The sequence below is a fragment of the Dryas octopetala genome, chromosome 2, assembly GCF_963921425.1.
Source record: "Dryas octopetala chromosome 2, drDryOcto1.1, whole genome shotgun sequence".
NCBI classification, from domain to species: domain Eukaryota; kingdom Viridiplantae; phylum Streptophyta; class Magnoliopsida; order Rosales; family Rosaceae; genus Dryas; species Dryas octopetala.
In genome coordinates this window covers 10,638,262-10,652,455 of record NC_141367.1, presented here as the reverse complement: position 1 = coordinate 10,652,455, position 14,194 = coordinate 10,638,262, and the positions used below count along the sequence as shown (strand labels likewise).

Here is a 14,194-nt window from a genome sequence, read left to right as displayed (position 1 = left end):
TGATTCTTGTACATGTCAAATAAAAAAACAAACTCATCTTGCTAAATTGATTGAAAAAGCTGCCTTAGTTGTTTTGCGATGAAACACCTATGAATCATAAGGACGGTTTTGAAGCATTAGACGAATCACTATGTGATATTTTATCACATTTAGATAATTCAACTCAAGCTGTCCCATTTGGTGGAAAACCTTTTTTACTAGGGGGTGATTTTAGGCAGATACTACCAGTTATTCCAGGTGGAACAAGAGAAGAAATAGTAAACGTCACTCTTAATAGTTCATACCTGTGGCCTTCTTTCAAAATTTTTTCCTTGAAAAAAAATATGAGACTATCAAAAGAGGGGTTAAACAGTGAGGAAAAAAACAAACTTGCAGATTTTGCTACTTGGATACTCCAAATTGGTGATGGTCAAATATGTGATATAAATGATCCAAGTGATAAGGAGGCATGTTGGGTAGAAATTCCTGAACATTTACTGATTCAATCATACACAAATCCAATTTACTCAATTTTTTTTTGCAACATACCCAAACTTTGTTAGCCATTTTGACAATTATATATGCTTACTTAAGAGAAAGAGCCATTGTTACACCTAAGAATTTTACTGTGACTGAAATAAATAACTATACCATAGATTTATTACCTGGAGAGCCCCAAACTTATTTAAGTTCTAATTCTCTATGCTCATCATCTGGAAATTTAGAAAATCTTAGCAAAATGTATCCCACAGAATTCCTTAACCAGCTTGTATTCAATGGCTTACCTCCACATGGTCTAACTTTAAAAATAGGCATGCCCATCATGTTGTTAAGGAACTTAAATCAATCTTCAGGGCTATGTAATGAAACTAGATTGGTGATAACCCAAATGACTCATAGGGTTATTGAAGCAAAGATACTAACTCATACCAACATTGGCCATAAAGTCTTTATTTCTAGAATCAGCCTTACAACAACAGAAAAAAAAATGGCCTTTCATTTTTAAAAGGCGTCAATTCCCAATTAGACCAAGCTATGCAATGACAATAAAAAAGAGTCAAGGACAATCTCTAAAAACAGTTGGTTTATATCTTTCCCAACCCGTGTTCACCCATGAACAATTCTATGTAGCATTGTCTAGGGTTACATCAAGAGAAGGGCTTAAAATTATTATAGACAACAATGGAGAAATGCCAAATAAATACACTAAAAACATAGTGTATAAAGACGTTCTTCAAAATTTAGTTCCAGGTTTAAACTTCTGTCTATCCATATTCAAACATCTCTATATATTTTATATGTATTCTCATTTACCAAAAATTTATCTATTCTTTTACTAACACAAAATATGCTATATTTTCAGCCCTCTGACACAATGAATATGACTCCAATCAGAAGCTTGCAACCTCATCAGAACAAACTCAAATTAGGGTTCAAGTTTGCAGGATGTGGAGACCAAAAATTTTTGGATCTGATCATCAATTTGCTGGTTTAGAATGTATTGTTATTGTTGTTCCTTTCAATAAATCTAATTTTGAAAAAAAAAAAATCTTCACAAAAATATAAGTGAAACATACTTTCCAAAAAAAATTTATCCATGCCCAAACACCTTGCAAAACTGTTTTCCTCCTAAAAAATATAAATCAACTCACTAACAATTTTTTTTCCCACCACTACCATCTCTTATGAAATAAGATATCAAAAAAGCATTACAGTACTGCTGACACCCCCCCCCCCCCCCCCTCTTTTTTTTTATGAAAATTACAACATAAAATTGAAGCACCATTCCAACCTTTTAAATAGCAGAAATCATATCTCTTTTTTTTTTTTTTTTAAACATCTACCATCTCCCCAATTTTCAAGCATTTATTAATTTATTTAAACGATTGTTTCAAGTCTTCACTACCACATTTTTTTCTCAAAAACCCTTACACAATCCCTCTACAAATGGTGTATGATAGCTCATAAAACATTTTCATACATGTACAAATATAAAATTTTCATATAGCTTACTTTTCTTTCTGCCGGATATTGGCTTTGTTGAATTGATTTGTGTGCTTCAATTCAGAAGCATTTTCTATTATTTCAATATGATGCTTGGTTTGGTATTTGCATTTTGGGAATTTATCTGTTTTCTTGGTTGTTGCAGTTTTAAGATGTTTAATTTGATTTTTCTTCTTTCCAAATCAAGGGAGATGCAATTCAAGCAACATTGAAAGAAATTGACTATGATTGTGTTGCTCCAAAGATAGAATCGATCTGGAGCTGCCTATGACATCAGCTACTTTCATACTATAAAGAGCAGACCAACCTACAAAGTTGTCCCTCATGTTCCTGCTGTCATTTTCAATGAGAGAACAATGTTCAAGAAATTGACAAATGTTCAACCAAAAATTCCAGCACACTGTTTTCACCTCATAGATTACAATCAGTTGTCCACACGAATAAATACAACCACAATTCTAACAGGTACTAATCAGAAACTATATTTATTCCCAACATTTTCATAGAATTTTTTAACTGTCTTATAGTATTCAAATTTTTATTAGACACTTCTCTTATGCACTTTAAATATCTGCTTATCATTTTTTCATGAATTGGAAGATGTCATGGGACACATAAGTGCAATACAACATTTGGAACAAAAGATAATTGAGAAAACAAGGTTGGAGAGCAAATGTGAGATATACATTGAAAACATCAGGTACAAGCATTAACCGAATCTCTAGAAATTTCAACACTTTTACAATAACTATTAAAATGTTTTGTCCCCCATTCATTCCTTCAGCCATTAGATAATTAGGGTCACATCTGGAGCGATGCTGCAAAGAACTTCGATCATGGTGCTATAAAACAGTTAGTACCCCCAGTATTTATCGTTTTCACAAGCGTCAAAGTAAAAGAATATCAAGGTAACTAATAGCTTTTCCCAACTTTCTATTATTTGCATATTCAATATTTATAAAAAAAAAAATTGCCTAATTTTTCTTTTATCGACACACAAGAAAACCTGTTCTTAGCATCACCAACTCAACTCTGTATTTCATCAATCCACCAATTGAAGCATACAAAATTGCATATAGTTTTTTTTTACTTTTTCAATATACCATTTCTATTTTTGTAAAGTTAGTCTTAAATTGAATATTTTTAACAAAAACAATGCAGTTTCAAGGGTAATACAGGGCCTATCAAAGTACTCCCACCTTCAGCAATGCTACAACTTCCTTCTCAACAATTAAAAGACACTCTAAAGGTGAATGTAGCAGAATTGAATATACTTGATCCAGATCTGAACAAGGTAATCCACATTCATAATGAACTACTTTAACCGATCCACATTTTTATTTATTATTTTCATTAATGACAAGTATATAGCGTATATTAAGCTTAAGATTTACTTACATTGAGTTGCCTTCTAGACCACAGAATTTGAGTAGTTTCGCGTTTTTGGGAGTGTTGGTGTAATGTCCTCTTTGATAATAGCATAACCTACAAATATTTTCTTCTCTTTCAAACCTACAGAGTTTCAGTGGTTTGGCATGTTTGGAAGTGTTGGCATATTTTCTTCTCTTTGTAAAATATGAAACCTACAAATATGTGCTCATAACCCAATTAAGTTGGTTTATACTAGTTGTCAACAATACATTTTGACTCTGCAATACTAATTACCACATACCTACCAATTGGGAGCTTTAATTAATGGCAAAAAACTTTCTACATATTGTCCAAAAAAGAAAGCGTTTGTAGACAACGTACTAAACCATTTATTGTACTACTTGATATAATATGATATACAAAAATTTTTTTTTGGGTTATTTTGTATTTAGGTGTTTGACAACCCTGGAGATCTCTCAGGTAACATAAAGAACAAAAATTTTAAATGGTCTCAATTCAAGCAATATCAGGTTTTTTTTTCTTTTTTTTCTAATTTTTGATTTTTGTTATGAAGTTGATATAATTTGGTTGAAAGCCCTAAATTCCTAATTATGTGATCATGTTGATTTCTACTGCTTTTGGTGAAAATTAATATCTCAACTCATCCATTTTAAATGTTTCATATTATGTAAACTTCTTCAATATCCTAACCACTTCTTTCCAACAACTTATAGGATAAAATGGTTATCTGTCGTGCGACCATTACACGCTTTAATACAAATGCTGGATGGTGGTACAGAGCATGTCCAACTTGCCACAAACAAGTCAAGCCTTCCTCTCAAAGTGATGAACTCATTTACCCTCAATACACTTCATGTCCCTTGGTAACCAATTTCTTTTTTTTTTTTTTACTTTTGCTAGACAATTATAAACTATATACTTCATAAACTATATACATTATGTATAATTGCTGGTTGTACATGATACGCATTTATAAAAATTGGCATACATGGTGCAGATTTATAAACTATATATTTAGTGTATATAATGCACATTCATAATCCTTATTTTCATTAATGACAAATCTGTTGGAACACACTTTAAATGATCAAAGTGTATAATCAATGTAACTGATACACTTCATCTCTCTTAAGAAAGAAATGTACTATTACCTAAATACCATCTTCACAAGTTTGAAAACTAATTCCATTATAGTAACTCCAATAGATCAAATAAGAACTAAAGCCATCTATATACCACATAATGGAATTTTTTTAACCATCTTATACTTGCAGCATATGAACTTTGTCAATTTACATTGTTCAGTTAAAGTATAGCAACTAAGATTAAAAATGCAGGTCCAAAGTCAGTTTTGTAATTGCAGACACAAGTAACACAACAAGTGTTATGATAATCGGAGAGCCAGCTGAGCAACTCTTTGGAATCTCATGCTTCAGCTTGGTTGTTGAACAAGGTTTTAATGACCATAATCAATTCCCAGAACATATACTTCCCAGAACATGCTGCAGTGAAGAGGGCTCTTTTCACTTCTCTGACCAACATGAGAAAGAAATTCAAGAGGTACACAATTTATTAAACCCCTAACTTCTCATACTAATACTGTTCAAATTATTAAACATTTCTAAACATTCTAACATCCATTCCTTTTTTTCCTATTCTTCCAAAAACCATATTCAAAAGAGAAGCAACAATTGAAGAGATCACCACCACAGATACAGCTGATGATACAACAACCACAGAAGATATTTTAAGCTAAGATGATATCCCTCTCATGGCCTTCCAAAAAAAAAAAAAAAAAAACAAACAACCACGAAAAAAATCACTGTCAGGTTTAATCCACTATATCCTCACATTAACAAATCATTTGACATCCCGCTGATATTTTCAGCTCATTTACTATTCACACATACTTTGAATTACCTCCATTAAAAAATCATGCATTTCAATTCATTTCTTTCAGTAATTAACTACACTTTTTATCTGATAATATACTATTATCTTTTTATAAATCAATATCATTTTGGTCACTCTCAATATACAATGCTTACAATACATCCCTTTTACTTTGTATAACTGTTTTCCTCATCTTGATTCCCTGTACCTTTCCCATACAATGAACATCAACCACACTTGAGATTAGACCATTTTTCTGCTGCCTTTGTGTATCTTAATTTAACTGGTTTCCTTACTTTGTTCTATGTTGGCAGAGATGAGAATGTTTAAATGTTATAAAACATTTATTTTTAGATAGGTTGTTGATTTTGTCTCATGTTATACATATTGCAATCAACCATTCTTATTTGCATTGCTTAACATTTTTTCTTATTCTAAATTACTGTGTTGTTTGCATTATTTGAATTGCTCTCTTTACATACCTATTTATTCTGTATGTAAAGGTACATACTCATTATTTCTACATTTTACAAAACCACCTGTTGTTTTTAAAAATATGATCCCTTGAATTTTAATATTTTAATATATGATCCCTTGAATTTTAATATGATCCCTTGTTTTTCAAAATATGATCCCTCAAAGTTTGTTTCAAATGAAAACAGATCATAAAACAAAAAAAAAACAAAAAACATATGCCTCTTATTGCTTCCTTTATTTTCTTTATAACATGACATCCTTCAATTTCTGAAACTTTCTGTCTTCATCAAATTAAATATACAGCAAAACACAAAAGATGCTCTCAACAGAAGAGAGTAAAGAGGAGAGCAGCCCCACAGCAAAAGAAGGAAAACAGGATGATCAAAATCTCCCTCTCCAACAAACGAACCTGATGAGAAACCAAACGAGGACAAATCACCAAACACAGTTTGAACCATTCCTCAAGAACCATGGATACCTCTTTTGAACAATCAGCAATTACATATCCCCTTATCTTTTGTTTAGCATAACAGATATTGGTCACATACATTGTAATATTTTTTGAAACCTGTTTGCACTTTTAAGATATAATCAATATCTTAAAACAACAAACAGGCATGCTTTCACCCACATCTAAACACCCATGCTTAGACTTTTTTATAAATCAGTGTATGGAAGGTAGTTATATTTTGAGTAATCTGACATACAACAATTTGTAATATATTTTCAATGTTGTTAGGTCTTTTAACATATTATTAGCATCTTAAAATAACAATGTATGAAACATGGTGTATTTCTGTCTATTTAAAACATTTGACCAATTCTTATTACCCGCAGCGATGCGCGGGCACCAATTCTAGTATTTAACTAATTGTCTAATTACAAATAGATTCCTATTTAAGATAACCATCCAACGTCCATCTGTTTAGGTGGTTGTTTGTGAGCAGATAGTTTCTCCTCACATCTTCACTCTTCACTACATCACTCCTTTGCCAAAATAGGGGTGACATGTTGGATTGAAGGACAAAGAAACAACATCATCATCCATAATCACCAATCATTAACTTTCTTCTTTGTCAAGTCACTGGCCTATGTGTGGTATCATTATTTTCCCTTGAGTGATCTGGTAGCTTCTTTCCTGTGACAACTTTGAAAATGTACAGATTTTGACATCACCTAAAGCTCCTGCTCCACAACCGGCAACCCTAAGCTAATTTGAGTGTCAACCTACCATTATGGCACATCAAGGTATACATAAAGCCAAAAGAACCCAAGCTAATACAATGTCCTAAACAGAAAGCCATCAATTCGATCCATTATATACCACAAGGTCCAGAACATAAGGCTTTTAACATTTTTATCTCAGTATATCTTTCTGTAATCCTTATTTGTAGAGCCAAACCAGTAATAAGTACATTATATATAGCATCAGATTGTTGAAGTGATAAGGACATTAACTAAGTTGATCATGTGTTTCTGCATTATCCTTTCACTTCATAACTCACGTTAGGATGCTGCAAGTGTTTTGAGTGGTGGATGATAATTATGGGTTACTTGGGTGCTGGACTGTCAGTTTCAAAACCTTGTAAGGAGACCTTATGACGTAAGTACCATTTACAGATGTCAGAACTGCAACTACTTCATCATTTTCACCCAGTCTCATAGAGACTTATCCTGCTGATGGAACCTGCCTTTTATTCTACATATTAAGAGTATTACACCACGGCAATAGGCACTGCATCCCCTTTTACTTCCGTTTGGAAAGTAGGAAATTTGATTAAAAACCAAACAACTGAACAAGTCTATTACTTTCCTTAAGTAGTTAGATTGATACAAAACATAAAGGGGAGGATTCATATAGGTAATATAAAAGATCATCCTGACTGGCAAGTGGCAACTGCATCACTCATTTTTCAAAAACACAGCGCAGGAAAAGGAAGCTACCTACAGCTACAGCTCATTACTGAGCCACCTGCAGTCATTAATCAAATCAATATAGGGGTGAGGGTCAAGGTCAGGCACTCAGGCATATATGTTTGAGTGAAGGACAGAGAAAGCTACCTGAGCATCCATAATTACCAGCCATTAATATGGATGTCCCAAGTTCATTGCAAGAAAATGGCCACTCTGATTAAGTGATCTTGTAGCTTCTTTCCATTGGCTTAGATTATGAAAAGCCTTCAACAAGATTCAGAAGTAAACTTTGAGCTTCCGAAGTCCAATGACTTAATATATGTGCATATGCAATCAACCAAATTGTCATGTAACTCCAAATTATATAAGCAAAAAATATGCAGAAAAAGACTGCAGTCCCACTAAACACAGTATAATGAGAACAAGAACCATTTCACAGTACAATGAAATGTAGCATCTACAGTCAGAGACACAGATGAATTAAGGAGGATTGTCAATGCAATTGAACTATGTGGGAGGCATAGAAAGAGGGCCTACTGAGCAACAGTCACCAATTTCTAGGGACGGAATAGCTTGGCATTCGATATTCTGTCAGAGAGAATTTAGGTAGTCAACAGAATAGCTTGGCATTCCCCTGACCAAAAAAGGAAATTGAATTCTAGTTTTCTAATAAAGTTTGTCCATATTTCACAACCTGGTAAAGGAAATTTCTGCCCAATAATTGATTAAAGTAAGCATGCAAGGCACCTTTTAAGCCAACACATACAATAAACTACATCCCCCAAAAAAAAGTAAAACTGAAAAGTAAAACTTCACAAAGTTATAGGACACTGTGTAATCATTGATTTGAAAATTAATAAGCCTATCTTGAAATGCTTCCGTACTTTGATAGTCTCCCAAACTGGTTCCTAATAGAATAATAAAACAAATATATATGACTTCCACAGAATCAGGCTATGAAATATTTCTCAAAGCATGCAAATTCATTAGAGGGAAGAATTAGATGTTTAGAATCCTTATGAGCCTCACTGTCAAAATACTGCAGGGACATTTCTTTCTTTCCATCTTGATTAGTCCGTGCTAGGAGCTGATTCTTATTGCAAATAATATAATAATAATAATAATAAAAAACAAAAAGTAGTTGAAATGCTTATGGATATCGCGTCTGTCAATTTCTTGTAAGTTGTAACTCATCCTTTATATTATTTAGTAGAAGTTTGGGTTCTTTATCCCAAAAGAAAAAAAATAAAGAACTATACAGAACTGGGAGGTATTACTTAGAACACAATTATGCTTCAACTACAGTAAAAAGAAAATCCTCAGAATTGCTGTGTTCCATGCAAAAGAGACTACCATAACAAAAGCAAACATTTATGGGATCAAAAGCACACAACATCAAGCCTCAACTATTTGTAAGTGACAACACTAGGTCTTTAGCTCAAACGCAGAGAGGGCTTGCCTGGTCCTTCTCTCCTTGCAAAGAGCATCTATTAGAGTGGTAAAAGTCACATCATATGGAGAGATTCCTTCATGCAACATTCTATCAAACAACCTTGTGGCTTCTTCCCACTTGCCAGACTAGCACAAAGCAGAAATTAAGGATGTAAAAGTGACAACATCATGATTTATGCCTTTTGTAGTCATATTTTCGAACAGAGCAAGTGCTTCTTGAATTCGTTCTTCCTTGCAAAGAGTGCTAACTAGTAATTAGAACAGCATAGGTATGAACATTTGGTGAAATTCCACTATCAACCATGCAAACCAAGAATCTTTTGGCTTCTTTCAGTTGCTTTGACTTAACAAATAAACAACCATTTGTATTGGATTAGTGGCAAGATGAGGATAGACATGATGAAGATTTGAGATATTAGGTCTACTTCTTGTTTGGCTGATAACTATTTAGGAGTTAGGATTGATAAGTGAATGTTGGTCAAGCTTCAATGAATATACTTTAATCAGAATGAATTTTACTCGGATGAATATGCCAATGTTAGATATATAGATGGTTGGCGAGGATTCACTCACATTAGAGCAACTGCAGCTTATAAGCCACTGAACCTATTTTAGTTGTGATGAGAAATGGTCCATAGTACTTTGATGAAAGTTTAAGATTCTCCCGAATAGCCAACATAGTTTCGTGATAAGGCTGCAATCTTAAATACACCCAATCCGGACATAAGAATCCTCTATGGCTTGTTCTTATCAGCATTTGATTTAGTCCAATGTTGAGCATGATGCAGACTGTCTTTCAACAGCTGAATCAATTAACTTATTCCATTGTTGCCAAGTAATCATCAAATGTGGCATGAAGGGGGTCCATCTTAAGCCAGCCAGCCAGCCACTTCACCCAAGCATGTGGTCGCTGCCCTGTCATACACCGTAGATATGCTTATAGACAACCTTAAGTCTCCCTGTTTGACCATCTGACTGCAGACGATAAGTTTTCGAGATGTGAAGCTTAGTCCCCAACTGTTTGAACAAATCTTAGCAAGAGGGGCACTCATAAAACATTTGTCAGTCAGTCACAAGGAGAACATGTAGGCCATGCAGCTTAACACATGATCCAAAGACAATTTGGCCACAGTGGAAGCAGTGTATGAATGAGAAAGAACCACGAAATGCGCATGCTTAGTGAGCCTATCAACCACCACAAGAATCAGAGATTTCCCTTCTGATTCCTCTCAAAGAACAATAATAACTGCAGAATCTAAATTCCAAAGAAATGTTAAAAGTCTTCACGGAGAGGGAAAATTAAACGAGGAAAAAGGCACAAACGTAGAGCCAAGTGAAAACACTGTTTTCTTCTAATAAGATGGAACATGAGGAATAGACTCCTGAATAAATGGTGTAAATTAAGTACTTAGTTATAATGAATTGTGAAGTCATGGACACATTGTGAAACTTTGTTCAAAAGTAGAGCTGAATTCAGAGGCCACACTAGTTAAAAACATACAAACACATATTTGTGCATATGTATGAGTGTTTCATACTCGTACTAATTTTAATTGTACTTGACATTATACACAGAGCTGCTCTTGGTAAGGAGAATTTACCATTGGTTGATCTTGAACTCTTTGCATCTTATAATTCTGTAATAGAATCCTTTCATTGCAACCTCATAGCAGAAGAGGATGCTCTTGGAGTGGCATCAGCAATAAGTGGGTTAATCAGATGAATCTTTAACATGGCATCTTCAACTATAATGTACAAACTGTTCAACTTCACCATCAAGTTAGTTTTTTCATTCATGTAAAAAATGAATTTACCTATTCATCCATAGAAAACATTTTGAAATACAATGAGATTACCAGGAAAAAAAATCCATTATGCACTCTAAAATCTCAGTCTTTAGCAGCAACAAAAATACACTATTAAATAGCAAAGTTGGGTCAAACATTAAGGATGTGATTTTGTGGTGCCTGTCTGTGTGAATTTGTTGAATACTGTTATGACAAAAAGTTTCTTTGAAAATTTGAATTTGCCTTGCTGCGTAATCCTTGCCAAGCCTCTTAGAATGTTTCCTGTTACAGAATCAGGAAACAGTCCCTTCTGGATCATTTCCTTAAGGATCTGCATAGCTTCAGCTCTTCTATTAACCATTATATAATGTAGGTTAAAATATTGGGCAACGGACCATAACTCCATAAAATCAAATACTTTCTTTGCCTTATACATTGTGCCTTGCAAACAATATTCATTAATCAAAGTACAAGCACATTACCATGATGAATCGACATTTCAACTATTCGTGAGCCTTCTCAATCATCCCTCGTTTGAAAAGAGCCTGATGTAAGATTACCTTACCCATCATCTAATCGAACAACCTGAAAGCTTCTTCTCACAGACTTGATTAGTGAGAGTCAAGATCAGACCATTACTGAGCCATCTGCAGTCAGCCATAGGTTTGAGAGTCAAGGTCAGGTATGCTCGACTCTAACATGATCCAATCTGGTCCAGTCTAACACAACCAACAAACTTTGTAAGGAGACTTAATTTTACATTTGTTCATCACCCACTCTCTTAGAGATTTATCCTGCAGATGCAACATGCCTTTTAGGACGGAAACCTCTCAAAGTTTCTCTCATTTCTAGATCAGGCATCAATCCATTGTGGATCATTTCCTTAACAAGTTTTAATGATTCATCTAGTCTTTTAATTTTTGCATATCCATTGACCAAGGTTCTATAGGAAGAAATATCAGGCACGTGTCCCTTAGCCTCCATTAAATCAAAGACCTTCTTTGCCTTATATATTTTTCCATGCAAACAATATCTATTAATCAGCATACTGTAAGTTATCGTGCTAAGCTCCATACCGTATTCAATCTTTGCCTCAAATACTTTGTGAGCCTCATTTGGCATTGCTTCTTTGCAGAGAGCATCCAAAAGTATTGTCAAAGTTATGGTATCAGGAAATATTCCCTGACCTACCATTTCATCAAACAACCTCGTGGCTTCTCCCCATTGAGCTGTAAGGCACATGCCATAGATTAAGCGGTTGTAAGTGACAACACTTGGTCTTATACCTCTTTGAGCCATTAGCTCAAACGCGGCGAGGGCTTGCTTCGTCCTTCTCTCATTGCAAAGAGCATCTATTAGAGTGTTAAAGGTCACATCATTTGGAGGGATTCCTTCATCCAACATTCTATTAAACAACTTAGTGGCTTCTCCCCAATGGCCAGAATGGAACAAACCATTAATTAAGGAGTTGTAGGTGACAAGATTTGGCTTTAGACCACCATGGATCATTTCTTCCACAAGATGAAGTGCCTCTGATGTCTTCCCTTCTTTGCATAAAGCATCCAATACAGCATTGTATGTAACAATATCAGGCAAGGTTCCACAATCAATCATGTCTTGAAATAACTGCACAGCTTCTTCCCACTTACCAGACTTGCACGAAGCAGAAATTAAGGAATTAAAAGTGACAGCATCAGGCTTTATGCCTTTTGTAGTCAAATTTTCGAACAGAGCAAGTGCTTCTTGAATTCTTTCTTCCTTGCAAAGAGTGCTGATTAGAACATTATAGGTATATACATTTGGTGAAATTCCACTATCAATCATGCAAAACATGAATCTTTTGGCTTCTTCCCAACGACCCAAGTTGCATAACCCATGAATTAATGAGTTGTAAGTGATGACATCTGGTACAACACTTTTATTGATCATATCTTGAAATATGGTCAACGCCTCATCTATTTGTCTTGCTTTACAAAGGCTGTGAATGATTGGATTGTAGCAATGTGTTTTGGGCTTAAACCTTCCATTTTCAGGCATCTCCTTGAGCATCTCGAGTGCCTTACAAGTTTTCTCTGCTTTGCATAACCCATTAATCATAGTAGCATAAGTGAGTTCATCACATGCGTATCCCTTCTCTTGTATTTTCCGGAACAAGTCCATTGCCTCATCCAGGGAGCTAGAATTGCAAAGCCCATGAAGCAAAGTATTTAGAAAATAAACATCGGGTTGAAGACCATGCTTAAGAGTAATTGCTAAAACAGAGAAACCCAAGTCCCCCCGATTCAGACGGCACAAGCAATTGAGAAAAACATTCGTTGTAGAGACATCAGGATGGAAATGAACACAGCCCATCAACATCAACTGTTTAAACATCGAAACAACAGTGGCATATTGCTTCATCTTGGAGAGTGCGCTAAACAAACGATTAAAATCCCAAATAGAGGGAATGGGTTTCATTTGAATCATGGAATTAAAGAAACCCAATGCTTCATCAAACCCAAGAGTTCCAGATTTGCACCGTGTTTGGATCAGATTTCCCAAATGGGTGGGTTCACCTTTACCGATTTCGGTATCTCTAGCATGATTAACAACAGGAAAAGAATGGAATCCACTTATTTGCTTTAAAAAGGGAGTAAAAAAAGAAGAATTACCAGAAGGAGCTCTTGCGGTTAACATCTTCATCCTCAGCTTCATCTTTGTAACTGCAATGAAGAAGAAAGAAGCGGCAGGAGGAGCTCTAGTGATTAATGGTCACTTGACTTGGTTGAGTACTGAGTAGAGAGAGAGTTGAGAAAAGGACTTCACAAACGCCTTGATTAATGAAAATTAAATAACCGTGACCACAAATCTATCTTCAATATCATGATTTATTTATAATATAAATTGTAATTAGCATCAAACCATATAATTTCACAATAATTTTGTAGATAATAATAAAGATTGAACAAAAATTACAATGTTCAAGAAAATCATACAATGATGAAAAAAATTAACCATAACAATTAAACTGACAAGAATGAGAACACTTTGAATTGAATAAAGTAGAATAAATCACATAAAGATTATACCAGAGAACAATTTATATATATATAGTTATATAGTTCAACCATTGGGTACAACCTACCTTAATGCCTTGAACAGTTCTCTCTCAGTTCATTCACACGTGCTCGGTCTAAACAATTTTTTTAAAAAATTATAACTTAGATACAATTTAACACAATTTAATTTAATCTCACTCTCCTTTTAAGGAGAGTTTAACTCACACTCAAGTTGTAAGTGTCGGATTTTCATGAAAC

General features: G+C 34.3%; 1 pseudogene across 1 annotated transcript; it reads right to left on the bottom strand.

Moving 5' to 3' along the window:
• Positions 1-7,399: 7,399 nt before the first annotated feature.
• LOC147293019 (uncharacterized) lies at positions 7,400-13,707 on the bottom strand (annotated as a pseudogene). The gene is made up of 3 exons (XR_015120169.1): positions 10,713-13,707; positions 7,807-7,923; positions 7,400-7,717 (listed from the first exon to the last, which is right to left on the bottom strand). The product of XR_015120169.1 is annotated as an uncharacterized LOC147293019 (transcript).
• Between the last annotated feature and the right edge of the window lie 487 nt (positions 13,708-14,194).